A 13,101-nucleotide genomic window follows, 5' to 3' on the forward strand; every position below is an offset into this window, starting at 1 on the left:
CCGATGGTGATGTATATATATAAGTACTCAATTAATCTCGTCAGTCCTTGTCAGCCGGAATAGCTCAGTTGGGAGAGCGTAATCATTCTACAGAATCAAACATAAAATCAGCTTCAAAATGGAACCAGACCAGATTTATAATATCCCAATTTTTTGTAATCCAGAGATTAAGTATAACAATAAAATGCTCCTCTTTCAAAATTTCATAGATGCAGGCTTGTTTCTAGTAAAGCACATATCCTATGAAGTGGTACCAGGTTTTCTAAATCCGAATGCAATAATCGAAATAATCCAATCGCATAATCCAGATGAGAATGCCGAACACATAGCGTTATCCTTACAAAAGATTCTCGTTTCTATTCCTTTAGAATGGCACAAACACGTAAAAACTGTAAATAATCCCCAAGGTGACAAAACCCCGATACTCAAAATTATCGACGAAAATGACAAAGAAATTTTCTTCAATACATGTACAACTAAGAATTTCTATTCAGTCATTTTATCTTTATCGTGGGAACAGCCTACGGCCGAGAAGAAGTGGGCGGAGTTTTATCCTGAACTAGAATTTAAACGCTTATACTCGCTTGTCAATCAAGAAACGTTAACGCCTGATTGCCGATGTTTGTACTATCGCATGATACATCGCTCTATATTTACCCTTGAAAAATTAAATAAAATAGGTACTGTAGATAATGAGATATGTAAGTGCTGTAATCAATCAACAGAAGACTTGTCTCATCTGTGGGTCACTTGTTCATTTCAGAAACCACTTCACAACTATTTAAAGGATTTATTATTTGACATGTTTAGGAATTGTTCTGCAGATATTGTGAACTCTATAGACTACGAACAACTTATCCTACTAGGTTATTTGAATACTTCAAAGCTTATAAATACATACTTTTTGAACTACATGATTTGTGTAGCTAGACTTGTCATTTATAAATCACGTAATTTGAAAGTGTTTGAAAACAAAAATATCGAAACAGTCCGTTTTTTCAAATATACAATTCAGAGATACATTGAATATGCTTTTGCTTTATATAGAGTGAAAAACAAAATGAACCAGTTTTATAAATATTATCTTAATAGAAATCCACTCTTAAGACTAGAAATGGATTCACTTGTGTTTCATTTTTGATTTTTAACATATTGATGAAAGGAAAATGTTCTTGCCTAATTATTGTGATTACTTGTAGACATTGTTTATATAAATACAACTTGATACATGTACAACTGTGTTTGTATGCAGAAAGCATTGTTATCTATTTTTATTTCTTCCTTTCTTCTAACATGTATTGGCTAACTTTGGCTAAATTCAAAATTAAGTATATCTAAAAGACATATATATATATATATATTCGTTGAATTTGTAAAACCGGGTATTGTCCGGTCCAACACAACCTTGTAAATATTAATGAATAAAATTATTTTTACAATGAAAAAAAAAAAAAAAAAAAAAAAGAGCGTTAGACTGAAGATCTAAAGGCCCCCGGTTCAATCCCGGGTTCCGGCACGGAACAATCCGGCGGCTGGCAGGATATTTTTTGCAACAGATTTTTACATCAGGTGCATAATAGTAACTCGGGCATCTAATTTGCTATACTTAAAACTGCATGTATTCAAGCGCAGAATGAATAAACCGTGCATGCACAGATGCCTGTTATATGAACCGCTGTATTATCTCTCTTCAAACAAGTCTGCCCTCAAGTTGTGACATTGACGTTTGTATATAATTCTTTTTCCCTCCTTTCTGGCGACTGACAATGGAAGAGGTACGACTTAATTTCATAATGATAATACAAGAAAATGGTAAAGTACGTGTAAACATTTTACTAACTAATATTCAGCTAGCCAGGGTGCATATATGTGTATGTATCGACCCCAATATACCTTAAATCCTTCTTTCCGACGACATGTTGGTGGTCTTGTACATGTACGGTATTTTGTTTAGCCAGCATAACCGGTCAAGTACTTGCTTTTCGGCATATTTGAATTGATATCAACAATCAAGAATGATGCAACTTTCGATTTATGAAATCTGAAAAAGATATTATAGTATAGATCCGATGGTGATGTATATATATAAGTACTCAATTAATCTCGTCAGTCCTTGTCAGCCGGAATAGCTCAGTTGGGAGAGCGTTAGACTGAAGATCTAAAGGCCCCCGGTTCAATCCCGGGTTCCGGCACGGAACAATCCGGCGGCTGGCAGGATATTTTTTGCAACAGATTTTTACATCAGGTGCATAATAGTAACTCGGGCATCTAATTTGCTATACTTAAAACTGCATGTATTCAAGCGCAGAATGAATAAACCGTGCATGCACAGATGCCTGTTATAAGAACCGCTGTATTATCTCTCTTCAAACAAGTCTGCCCTCAAGTTGTGACATTGACGTTTGTATATAATTCTTTTTCCCTCCTTTCTGGCGACTGACAATGGAAGAGGTACGACTTAATTTCATAATGATAATACAAGAAAATGGTAAAGTACGTGTAAACATTTTACTAACTAATATTCAGCTAGCCAGGGTGCATATATGTGTATGTATCGACCCCAATATACCTTAAATCCTTCTTTCCGACGACATGTTGGTGGTCTTGTACATGTACGGTATTTTGTTTAGCCAGCATAACCGGTCAAGTACTTGCTTTTCGGCATATTTGAATTGATATCAACAATCAAGAATGATGCAACTTTCGATTTATGAAATCTGAAAAAGATATTATAGTATAGATCCGATGGTGATGTATATATATAAGTACTCAATTAATCTCGTCAGTCCTTGTCAGCCGGAATAGCTCAGTTGGGAGAGCGTTAGACTGAAGATCTAAAGGCCCCCGGTTCAATCCCGGGTTCCGGCACGGAACAATCCGGCGGCTGGCAGGATATTTTTTGCAACAGATTTTTACATCAGGTGCATAATAGTAACTCGGGCATCTAATTTGCTATACTTAAAACTGCATGTATTCAAGCGCAGAATGAATAAACCGTGCATGCACAGATGCCTGTTATATGAACCGCTGTATTATCTCTCTTCAAACAAGTCTGCCCTCAAGTTGTGACATTGACGTTTGTATATAATTCTTTTTCCCTCCTTTCTGGCGACTGACAATGGAAGAGGTACGACTTAATTTCATAATGATAATACAAGAAAATGGTAAAGTACGTGTAAACATTTTACTAACTAATATTCAGCTAGCCAGGGTGCATATATGTGTATGTATCGACCCCAATATACCTTAAATCCTTCTTTCCGACGACATGTTGGTGGTCTTGTACATGTACGGTATTTTGTTTAGCCAGCATAACCGGTCAAGTACTTGCTTTTCGGCATATTTGAATTGATATCAACAATCAAGAATGATGCAACTTTCGATTTATGAAATCTGAAAAAGATATTATAGTATAGATCCGATGGTGATGTATATATATAAGTACTCAATTAATCTCGTCAGTCCTTGTCAGCCGGAATAGCTCAGTTGGGAGAGCGTAATCATTCTACAGAATCAAACATAAAATCAGCTTCAAAATGGAACCAGACCAGATTTATAATATCCCAATTTTTTGTAATCCAGAGATTAAGTATAACAATAAAATGCTCCTCTTTCAAAATTTCATAGATGCAGGCTTGTTTCTAGTAAAGCACATATCCTATGAAGTGGTACCAGGTTTTCTAAATCCGAATGCAATAATCGAAATAATCCAATCGCATAATCCAGATGAGAATGCCGAACACATAGCGTTATCCTTACAAAAGATTCTCGTTTCTATTCCTTTAGAATGGCACAAACACGTAAAAACTGTAAATAATCCCCAAGGTGACAAAACCCCGATACTCAAAATTATCGACGAAAATGACAAAGAAATTTTCTTCAATACATGTACAACTAAGAATTTCTATTCAGTCATTTTATCTTTATCGTGGGAACAGCCTACGGCCGAGAAGAAGTGGGCGGAGTTTTATCCTGAACTAGAATTTAAACGCTTATACTCGCTTGTCAATCAAGAAACGTTAACGCCTGATTGCCGATGTTTGTACTATCGCATGATACATCGCTCTATATTTACCCTTGAAAAATTAAATAAAATAGGTACTGTAGATAATGAGATATGTAAGTGCTGTAATCAATCAACAGAAGACTTGTCTCATCTGTGGGTCACTTGTTCATTTCAGAAACCACTTCACAACTATTTAAAGGATTTATTATTTGACATGTTTAGGAATTGTTCTGCAGATATTGTGAACTCTATAGACTACGAACAACTTATCCTACTAGGTTATTTGAATACTTCAAAGCTTATAAATACATACTTTTTGAACTACATGATTTGTGTAGCTAGACTTGTCATTTATAAATCACGTAATTTGAAAGTGTTTGAAAACAAAAATATCGAAACAGTCCGTTTTTTCAAATATACAATTCAGAGATACATTGAATATGCTTTTGCTTTATATAGAGTGAAAAACAAAATGAACCAGTTTTATAAATATTATCTTAATAGAAATCCACTCTTAAGACTAGAAATGGATTCACTTGTGTTTCATTTTTGATTTTTAACATATTGATGAAAGGAAAATGTTCTTGCCTAATTATTGTGATTACTTGTAGACATTGTTTATATAAATACAACTTGATACATGTACAACTGTGTTTGTATGCAGAAAGCATTGTTATCTATTTTTATTTCTTCCTTTCTTCTAACATGTATTGGCTAACTTTGGCTAAATTCAAAATTAAGTATATCTAAAAGACATATATATATATATATATTCGTTGAATTTGTAAAACCGGGTATTGTCCGGTCCAACACAACCTTGTAAATATTAATGAATAAAATTATTTTTACAATGAAAAAAAAAAAAAAAAAAAAAAAAGAGCGTTAGACTGAAGATCTAAAGGCCCCCGGTTCAATCCCGGGTTCCGGCACGGAACAATCCGGCGGCTGGCAGGATATTTTTTGCAACAGATTTTTACATCAGGTGCATAATAGTAACTCGGGCATCTAATTTGCTATACTTAAAACTGCATGTATTCAAGCGCAGAATGAATAAACCGTGCATGCACAGATGCCTGTTATATGAACCGCTGTATTATCTCTCTTCAAACAAGTCTGCCCTCAAGTTGTGACATTGACGTTTGTATATAATTCTTTTTCCCTCCTTTCTGGCGACTGACAATGGAAGAGGTACGACTTAATTTCATAATGATAATACAAGAAAATGGTAAAGTACGTGTAAACATTTTACTAACTAATATTCAGCTAGCCAGGGTGCATATATGTGTATGTATCGACCCCAATATACCTTAAATCCTTCTTTCCGACGACATGTTGGTGGTCTTGTACATGTACGGTATTTTGTTTAGCCAGCATAACCGGTCAAGTACTTGCTTTTCGGCATATTTGAATTGATATCAACAATCAAGAATGATGCAACTTTCGATTTATGAAATCTGAAAAAGATATTATAGTATAGATCCGATGGTGATGTATATATATAAGTACTCAATTAATCTCGTCAGTCCTTGTCAGCCGGAATAGCTCAGTTGGGAGAGCGTTAGACTGAAGATCTAAAGGCCCCCGGTTCAATCCCGGGTTCCGGCACGGAACAATCCGGCGGCTGGCAGGATATTTTTTGCAACAGATTTTTACATCAGGTGCATAATAGTAACTCGGGCATCTAATTTGCTATACTTAAAACTGCATGTATTCAAGCGCAGAATGAATAAACCGTGCATGCACAGATGCCTGTTATATGAACCGCTGTATTATCTCTCTTCAAACAAGTCTGCCCTCAAGTTGTGACATTGACGTTTGTATATAATTCTTTTTCCCTCCTTTCTGGCGACTGACAATGGAAGAGGTACGACTTAATTTCATAATGATAATACAAGAAAATGGTAAAGTACGTGTAAACATTTTACTAACTAATATTCAGCTAGCCAGGGTGCATATATGTGTATGTATCGACCCCAATATACCTTAAATCCTTCTTTCCGACGACATGTTGGTGGTCTTGTACATGTACGGTATTTTGTTTAGCCAGCATAACCGGTCAAGTACTTGCTTTTCGGCATATTTGAATTGATATCAACAATCAAGAATGATGCAACTTTCGATTTATGAAATCTGAAAAAGATATTATAGTATAGATCCGATGGTGATGTATATATATAAGTACTCAATTAATCTCGTCAGTCCTTGTCAGCCGGAATAGCTCAGTTGGGAGAGCGTTAGACTGAAGATCTAAAGGCCCCCGGTTCAATCCCGGGTTCCGGCACGGAACAATCCGGCGGCTGGCAGGATATTTTTTGCAACAGATTTTTACATCAGGTGCATAATAGTAACTCGGGCATCTAATTTGCTATACTTAAAACTGCATGTATTCAAGCGCAGAATGAATAAACCGTGCATGCACAGATGCCTGTTATATGAACCGCTGTATTATCTCTCTTCAAACAAGTCTGCCCTCAAGTTGTGACATTGACGTTTGTATATAATTCTTTTTCCCTCCTTTCTGGCGACTGACAATGGAAGAGGTACGACTTAATTTCATAATGATAATACAAGAAAATGGTAAAGTACGTGTAAACATTTTACTAACTAATATTCAGCTAGCCAGGGTGCATATATGTGTATGTATCGACCCCAATATACCTTAAATCCTTCTTTCCGACGACATGTTGGTGGTCTTGTACATGTACGGTATTTTGTTTAGCCAGCATAACCGGTCAAGTACTTGCTTTTCGGCATATTTGAATTGATATCAACAATCAAGAATGATGCAACTTTCGATTTATGAAATCTGAAAAAGATATTATAGTATAGATCCGATGGTGATGTATATATATAAGTACTCAATTAATCTCGTCAGTCCTTGTCAGCCGGAATAGCTCAGTTGGGAGAGCGTTAGACTGAAGATCTAAAGGCCCCCGGTTCAATCCCGGGTTCCGGCACGGAACAATCCGGCGGCTGGCAGGATATTTTTTGCAACAGATTTTTACATCAGGTGCATAATAGTAACTCGGGCATCTAATTTGCTATACTTAAAACTGCATGTATTCAAGCGCAGAATGAATAAACCGTGCATGCACAGATGCCTGTTATATGAACCGCTGTATTATCTCTCTTCAAACAAGTCTGCCCTCAAGTTGTGACATTGACGTTTGTATATAATTCTTTTTCCCTCCTTTCTGGCGACTGACAATGGAAGAGGTACGACTTAATTTCATAATGATAATACAAGAAAATGGTAAAGTACGTGTAAACATTTTACTAACTAATATTCAGCTAGCCAGGGTGCATATATGTGTATGTATCGACCCCAATATACCTTAAATCCTTCTTTCCGACGACATGTTGGTGGTCTTGTACATGTACGGTATTTTGTTTAGCCAGCATAACCGGTCAAGTACTTGCTTTTCGGCATATTTGAATTGATATCAACAATCAAGAATGATGCAACTTTCGATTTATGAAATCTGAAAAAGATATTATAGTATAGATCCGATGGTGATGTATATATATAAGTACTCAATTAATCTCGTCAGTCCTTGTCAGCCGGAATAGCTCAGTTGGGAGAGCGTTAGACTGAAGATCTAAAGGCCCCGGGTTCAATCCCGGGTTCCGGCACGGAACAATCCGGAGGTCGGTTTTTGGATGCATCATCTGTAGGATGTAAACATTGTGTCGTCCGAGAATTTTTCTTTGTTTGGTGAGTTCATTGCCGTATTTTTGTGTGTAAATATTTCCTGAACATTGTTAGATGATATTTGCTTTAAAGTGATAATAGTTTCCATATAAATATTCGTTTTATATCCCCTTTTCCTGCTTTTTCGTAGCAGGAAAAAGGGGGATGAAAGGTGCGCTCGATTCTTTTCTTGAGATCCATCTAAGAACTAATGGCGAACTTTGAAAGAAGTGGACCAGAAAGGTCCAATAGAAAGTCTTTTAATGTTGAAAATGAATTTTCAAAGGAGAAAACTGTTTTAATTTCATGTGTACTTGAAGGTTCTGGAAAAGTAGAACCTGATTCAGTAATTGATGAAATTGAATTGAAATGTGGTAGAGGAAGTGTTATAGCATGTGTGCCAAAGACCGGCAGTGGATATGAAGTTGTATTTAGAGAGAGGCAGATGATGGAACCAATTCTTGGTGATTTATCAGTCAGTGGTAAAACATTTAAAGTGACTGAATTAGAATCCAGCTTCAGATATGTTTCAATACTCAACTTGAGTATGTATGTAACTGATGCTGAAATCATTGAAAGATTTTCAAAAATTGGAGTTGAAGTGGTGTCACCAATTAAAAAACATAAGATGAAGTCGAAAAACTATATTTATGATGGAACAAGAGTATTTAAGGCAAAACTTCCACCTAATATGAAATCCATCCCCTACTCGATGAAGTTCTCAGTGAATGAAAAAGAAACTGCATACTATCGTGTGATCCACAATCATCAAGTTAGAGTGTGCCATGGGTGTTTTAGCCCGGACCACATATATAAAGATTGTCCTGATTTCAAGTGTTTTGAGTGTGGCGAGCAAGGTCATATTAGTAGGAAATGCTTGAAAAATAAGTGTTCTTTCTGCTTTTACAAGAAGGAGAACTGTAAGTGTGAAACCTTGAGGAAGACAGGCGTGGGTAATTCATGTACAGAATTCCAAACTGATTCCTACTCGGGCATTTTTAAGGATCATGACATTCAACATTCAAGTGACAGAATGTTTCATACAGAAAATGATGATTCAAGTGATGTTTCTGAAGATGACGAATGGGCACGGAACACTAGAAGACGTGAAAATGTTGTCAGTAGTGTTCATTCCCGTTGTCGTGATGATGTCAGTCATGTTGACACTAATGGCGATGCTACCCATACAACTGTGGAGGCGATTGTTGAGCCGATAGCGAATGGTGATAATGGTGTTGCTAGCCATATCACAGATGATGTTCCGAATGGTGTTGCTAGCCAGTGTATTGATGAATGTGACGGTGCTAGTCACGATGGAGAGAATCATGAAGTGGATGGTGATGACGTTTCTGAGGTGTTAGATGATGTTTGTGACATGGTTCATGGTGTTGAAGATATTGTAAGTGGTGAAGATAAAGAAAAAGTAGAATCAGAAATCGATCAGGACAATCTTACTAATAATGTAGATGTTAGCCATGTTAATTTGGTTGAATTTAATGATGTCTCTGGTGTATCTGAGAATAATGTTAAAGATATTGATCATATATCTAATATAGAAAATACTGTCTCCTCTCAGGATAAAATCAAAAGCCAGGGAGGAGTCAGCCATAGTACTTGTGATACTTTGGATGATTTTGAAATGGACACTCATTCATTGACAAGTGATTGTCAGTTGGCGAGTGGTGATGAGTTTACTGTTGTGGGTAAGAAAAAATCCTACTTGGGTATCAAAAGGCGAAATAAATTTCAGATTAAGCCTAATTTAAAGGCAGCTAGATTGTCAAATGTTAAAAATAAGTTAATGAAGTAACAATGGAGTGGAATGTGTCATTAGTTATGAACTTTTGTTTTGTGATGGCTACTTTTAACTTCATTAGCCTTAATTGTAATGGTTTGTGTGACAAAAATAAAAGGGATTGTATTTTTGCATTATGTATTGAAAGAAAATATGACATTGTTTGTTTACAGGAAACATTTTGGACTGATAAATTGTATGAGGATATTCAAATTGATAAAACTGTATGGGATGGTGAGATTTTTGCCAGTAATAGCATTTGTAATAGGAAAGGGGTTGCCATTCTTGTAAGTAAAAGGTTGAAAAATGTTTTTAAAGTTTGTGAGAGTGTATGTGGAAGATTAGTTCATATACAAGGTAAAATTCTTGACAAAAGTTTGGACATAATTAATTTGTATGCTCCAAATAATGTTAGTGAAAAGTGTAATTTTTTCAATGATTGTAAAAGTGAAATATATGGAGATGAATTTATTATAATAGCAGGTGATTATAATACCACTCTTTCCCCTTTAGACAAAAGTGGGAAAACTGTTTTTTATGCTGACAGATCTTTAAAATGTCTGACTGAATTGATAAATGAAAAAGGTTTATCTGATGTATGGAGAGATAGAAATGTAGGTGTTAAAATGTTTTCAAGAAAACAAGTTGTACAAAGTTTTTTAACTCAAAGTAGAATTGATTATTTTTTAGTTTCTTGTAATTTAAAACCATTTATAAAGAATGTTTTTTACAATGATACATCTTTCAGTGATCATTCTATTGTTAGTATGAAATTAGATTTTTCTGAAGTTGAAAAAGGACCTGGTGTTTGGATTTTTAACAAGTCCTTATTGAGTGATGATTTTTTTGTTGAAAAAATTAGAAATATCTTACTTGATGAAATTGGTTCAGATTTTTATTTTTCACATCCATTAATTTGGTGGGATAATTTGAAATATAAAATCAAGAAAACAAGTCAACTCTATGGTAAAGAAAAACAGAGAGAGTTATATAGAGATTATTATAGAATACAGAATAAGTTACAAGAATTGTCAATAAAGGCTGCTTGTGGTAATGATATAGATCATGTCAAATATTTAGAGTTGAAAGAGGAACTTGAAGGTTTAGAAAAACATAGATGTAATGGTGCTGTTATAAGATCCAAATGTCAATATTCATTAGAAAGTGATAAAAATACAACCTATTTTTTGAATTTAGAGAAACATAGACAGAATAGAAATATGATAAATGGTTTAAAAAATTGTGATGGTAATGTTGTCAGTGAAACTGCTGAAATTTTAGATGTTATTTATAGTTTTTATAAAAGGCTATTTTCTTGTGTACAAACTGATTATGAAGCAATTGATAAAATGTTAGATTGTATTAATGTCAATGTTGACGTTTGTGATGTTGAAAAATGTGATGAGGAAATTAATATTGAAGAAATAAAAACCTCTATAAAAGGTATGAAACAAGGAAAAACACCTGGTCCTGATGGACTCACGGTGGAGTTTTATTTATATTTTTTTAATGAGTTGAAAGATGTTTTGAAATATATTTATGATACAGTTGAAGAGAATAAAGTTTTATCTAGGTCTATGAGGTATGGAATGATTAACCTAATTTATAAAAGTAGAGGTGACAAAACTGACTTGAAAAATTTTAGACCTATCAGTTTATTGAATGTAGATTATAAAATATTAGCAAGAGTCATGGCAAATAGGTTTAAATTTGTACTTCCAAAGATTATTTCACCAACTCAGAGTTGTTGTATAATAGGTAAAGACATCTCTGATACTACTGTTACTGTAAGAGACATAATTGACTTGGTTGAAATGGATAATCTAGAATGTTATTTGTTAAAGTTAGATCAGGAAAAGGCTTTCGACAGGGTTGGGCATGAATATCTTTTTTCGGTTTTACAAAAATTTGGTTTTGGGGAGAGATTTATATCTTGGATAAAAATTTTTTATACAGATATTTTTAGTACTGTCAAGTGCAATGGTTTCCTATCCAAATATTTTCCATTGGCAAACTCTGTTAAACAAGGTTGCCCAATATCTGCTTTATTGTATGTTTTAGTTGCTGAACCTTTAAGTATAATGATCAAAAGGAATGATAGGATTCAAGGTATTAACATTCCTGTTGTGAATATTGAAGAAAAAATATTTTCACATGCTGATGACAATACATTGATATTGTCTGACAAAAATTCAGTAACTGAATCATTTAATGTTTTACAATTGTATGAACAAGCATCTGGGGCAAAATTAAATAAAGATAAATCTGAAATTTTGGCATTGGGTACTGGAAAAATATCAAAAAATGATTTAGATGCTTGGAAAATTAAAGAGTGTGATGGGGTTTTACAGCTTTTAGGCATATGGATTGGCAAGGATAAAAAGTTATGTGATAGTCTGAATTGGGAATGCAAAGTGCAGTCTATTTCAAAAATACTGAATCTTTGGAAAATGAGACAATTGTCAATACATGGTAGAGTAACTGTGATAAATACTCTTTTAATGAGCAAACTTTGGTATACTCTGATGGTAGTTAATATACCAGAAAAATACTATTTAGATATAAAGAAATTGTGCATCGGGTTTTTGTGGAATGATAAACCATCTTTGGTTGCTTATGATGTTGTTATTAATAGAATACTAGATGGAGGTTTGAACTTTCCAGAAATTTTACATAAGATGTATGCTTTTAGACTTAATTTTTTAAGTCGTTTGTTAGATGTGGAGTATTGTGCTGTTTGGAAGCATCTTTGTACTTATTTCTTTTCCAAAGTACAAGATATGAAACTTGGTATTGAGATTTTGTTCTGTCAATTTAAGCAGAGACAGTTGGGGAGTTTACCTGATTTTTATAAATGTATGCTGTTTGCTTGGGGAAAGATACGTGATTATATTGAAATTGATATCAATTTGAATAATGTATTTGACCTGCCTCTGTTCAATAATCCTTTGATTACTAATAATGGTAATATGCTGTATATCAAGACTTTTATAGATGCAGGCATTATTAAAGTGAAAGATTTAGCATTTGAATGTAAAAAGGGATTCATGAGAGATGAGTTTGTTCAAGATATTGTTTCTGAAAAGTTTCCACAGGTATCTGCTGCTAAGATTATTAAGGTAGTACAATGTATAAAACAATGTATTCCTGATGAATGTAAAATTTTAGTAGAAAATAATGAAAATGTTCGTAGAAATCTCAGTTTGAATATAGAATGTAATGTTAATAATAGAAAATACTCTTTTCCTAGTACAACAAAGTTTTTTTATTCTATGTTGTTGAAATCATTATCAAAAGAACCAAATGCTGTCAAATATTGGTGTGAGATGTGTTCTGATTTTGATACTCAAAAAGTCCAAACAATTTTGAACTTTCCATTTTTACCAAGTGATTGGATTGAGTTATCATTTAAAATATTTCATAGAGTTTTATTTACTAAGGAGAGGTTATTGAGATGTCGCATTACTGATGATTCATTGTGTCCAGTTTGTGATGATATGCATGAGGACTTAGAACATCTTATAATTTCGTGTAGATGTTTGACTCGATTCAATGACTTTTTTAAAGACTTTTTACATAATATATTGTGTAATAGTTCAGCTAGCTTTA

The 13,101-nt window shown here is 34.1% G+C and overlaps 6 non-coding genes across 6 annotated transcripts; all 6 read left to right on the forward strand.

Moving 5' to 3' along the window:
* The first annotated feature begins 2,119 nt into the window (after positions 1-2,119).
* Positions 2,120-2,192, forward strand: Trnaf-gaa (transfer RNA phenylalanine (anticodon GAA)). The gene has a single exon. It is a non-coding gene; the product is annotated as a tRNA-Phe (tRNA).
* A 603-nt stretch (positions 2,193-2,795) lies between these two features.
* Positions 2,796-2,868, forward strand: Trnaf-gaa (transfer RNA phenylalanine (anticodon GAA)). Its single transcript has one exon. It is a non-coding gene; the product is annotated as a tRNA-Phe (tRNA).
* Positions 2,869-5,538: 2,670 nt separating this feature from the next.
* Positions 5,539-5,611, forward strand: Trnaf-gaa (transfer RNA phenylalanine (anticodon GAA)). Its single transcript has one exon. It is a non-coding gene; the product is annotated as a tRNA-Phe (tRNA).
* Positions 5,612-6,214: 603 nt separating this feature from the next.
* Positions 6,215-6,287, forward strand: Trnaf-gaa (transfer RNA phenylalanine (anticodon GAA)). Its single transcript has one exon. It is a non-coding gene; the product is annotated as a tRNA-Phe (tRNA).
* Positions 6,288-6,890: 603 nt separating this feature from the next.
* Positions 6,891-6,963, forward strand: Trnaf-gaa (transfer RNA phenylalanine (anticodon GAA)). The gene has a single exon. It is a non-coding gene; the product is annotated as a tRNA-Phe (tRNA).
* Positions 6,964-7,566: 603 nt separating this feature from the next.
* Positions 7,567-7,639, forward strand: Trnaf-gaa (transfer RNA phenylalanine (anticodon GAA)). The gene has a single exon. It is a non-coding gene; the product is annotated as a tRNA-Phe (tRNA).
* Positions 7,640-13,101: the final 5,462 nt, after the last annotated feature.

Source organism: Perna viridis, chromosome 6, assembly GCF_037379345.1.
Source record: "Perna viridis isolate PV_CMFRI_1.1 ecotype Kerala chromosome 6, ASM3737934v1, whole genome shotgun sequence".
In the NCBI taxonomy this organism is placed as follows: Eukaryota; Metazoa; Mollusca; class Bivalvia; order Mytilida; family Mytilidae; genus Perna; species Perna viridis.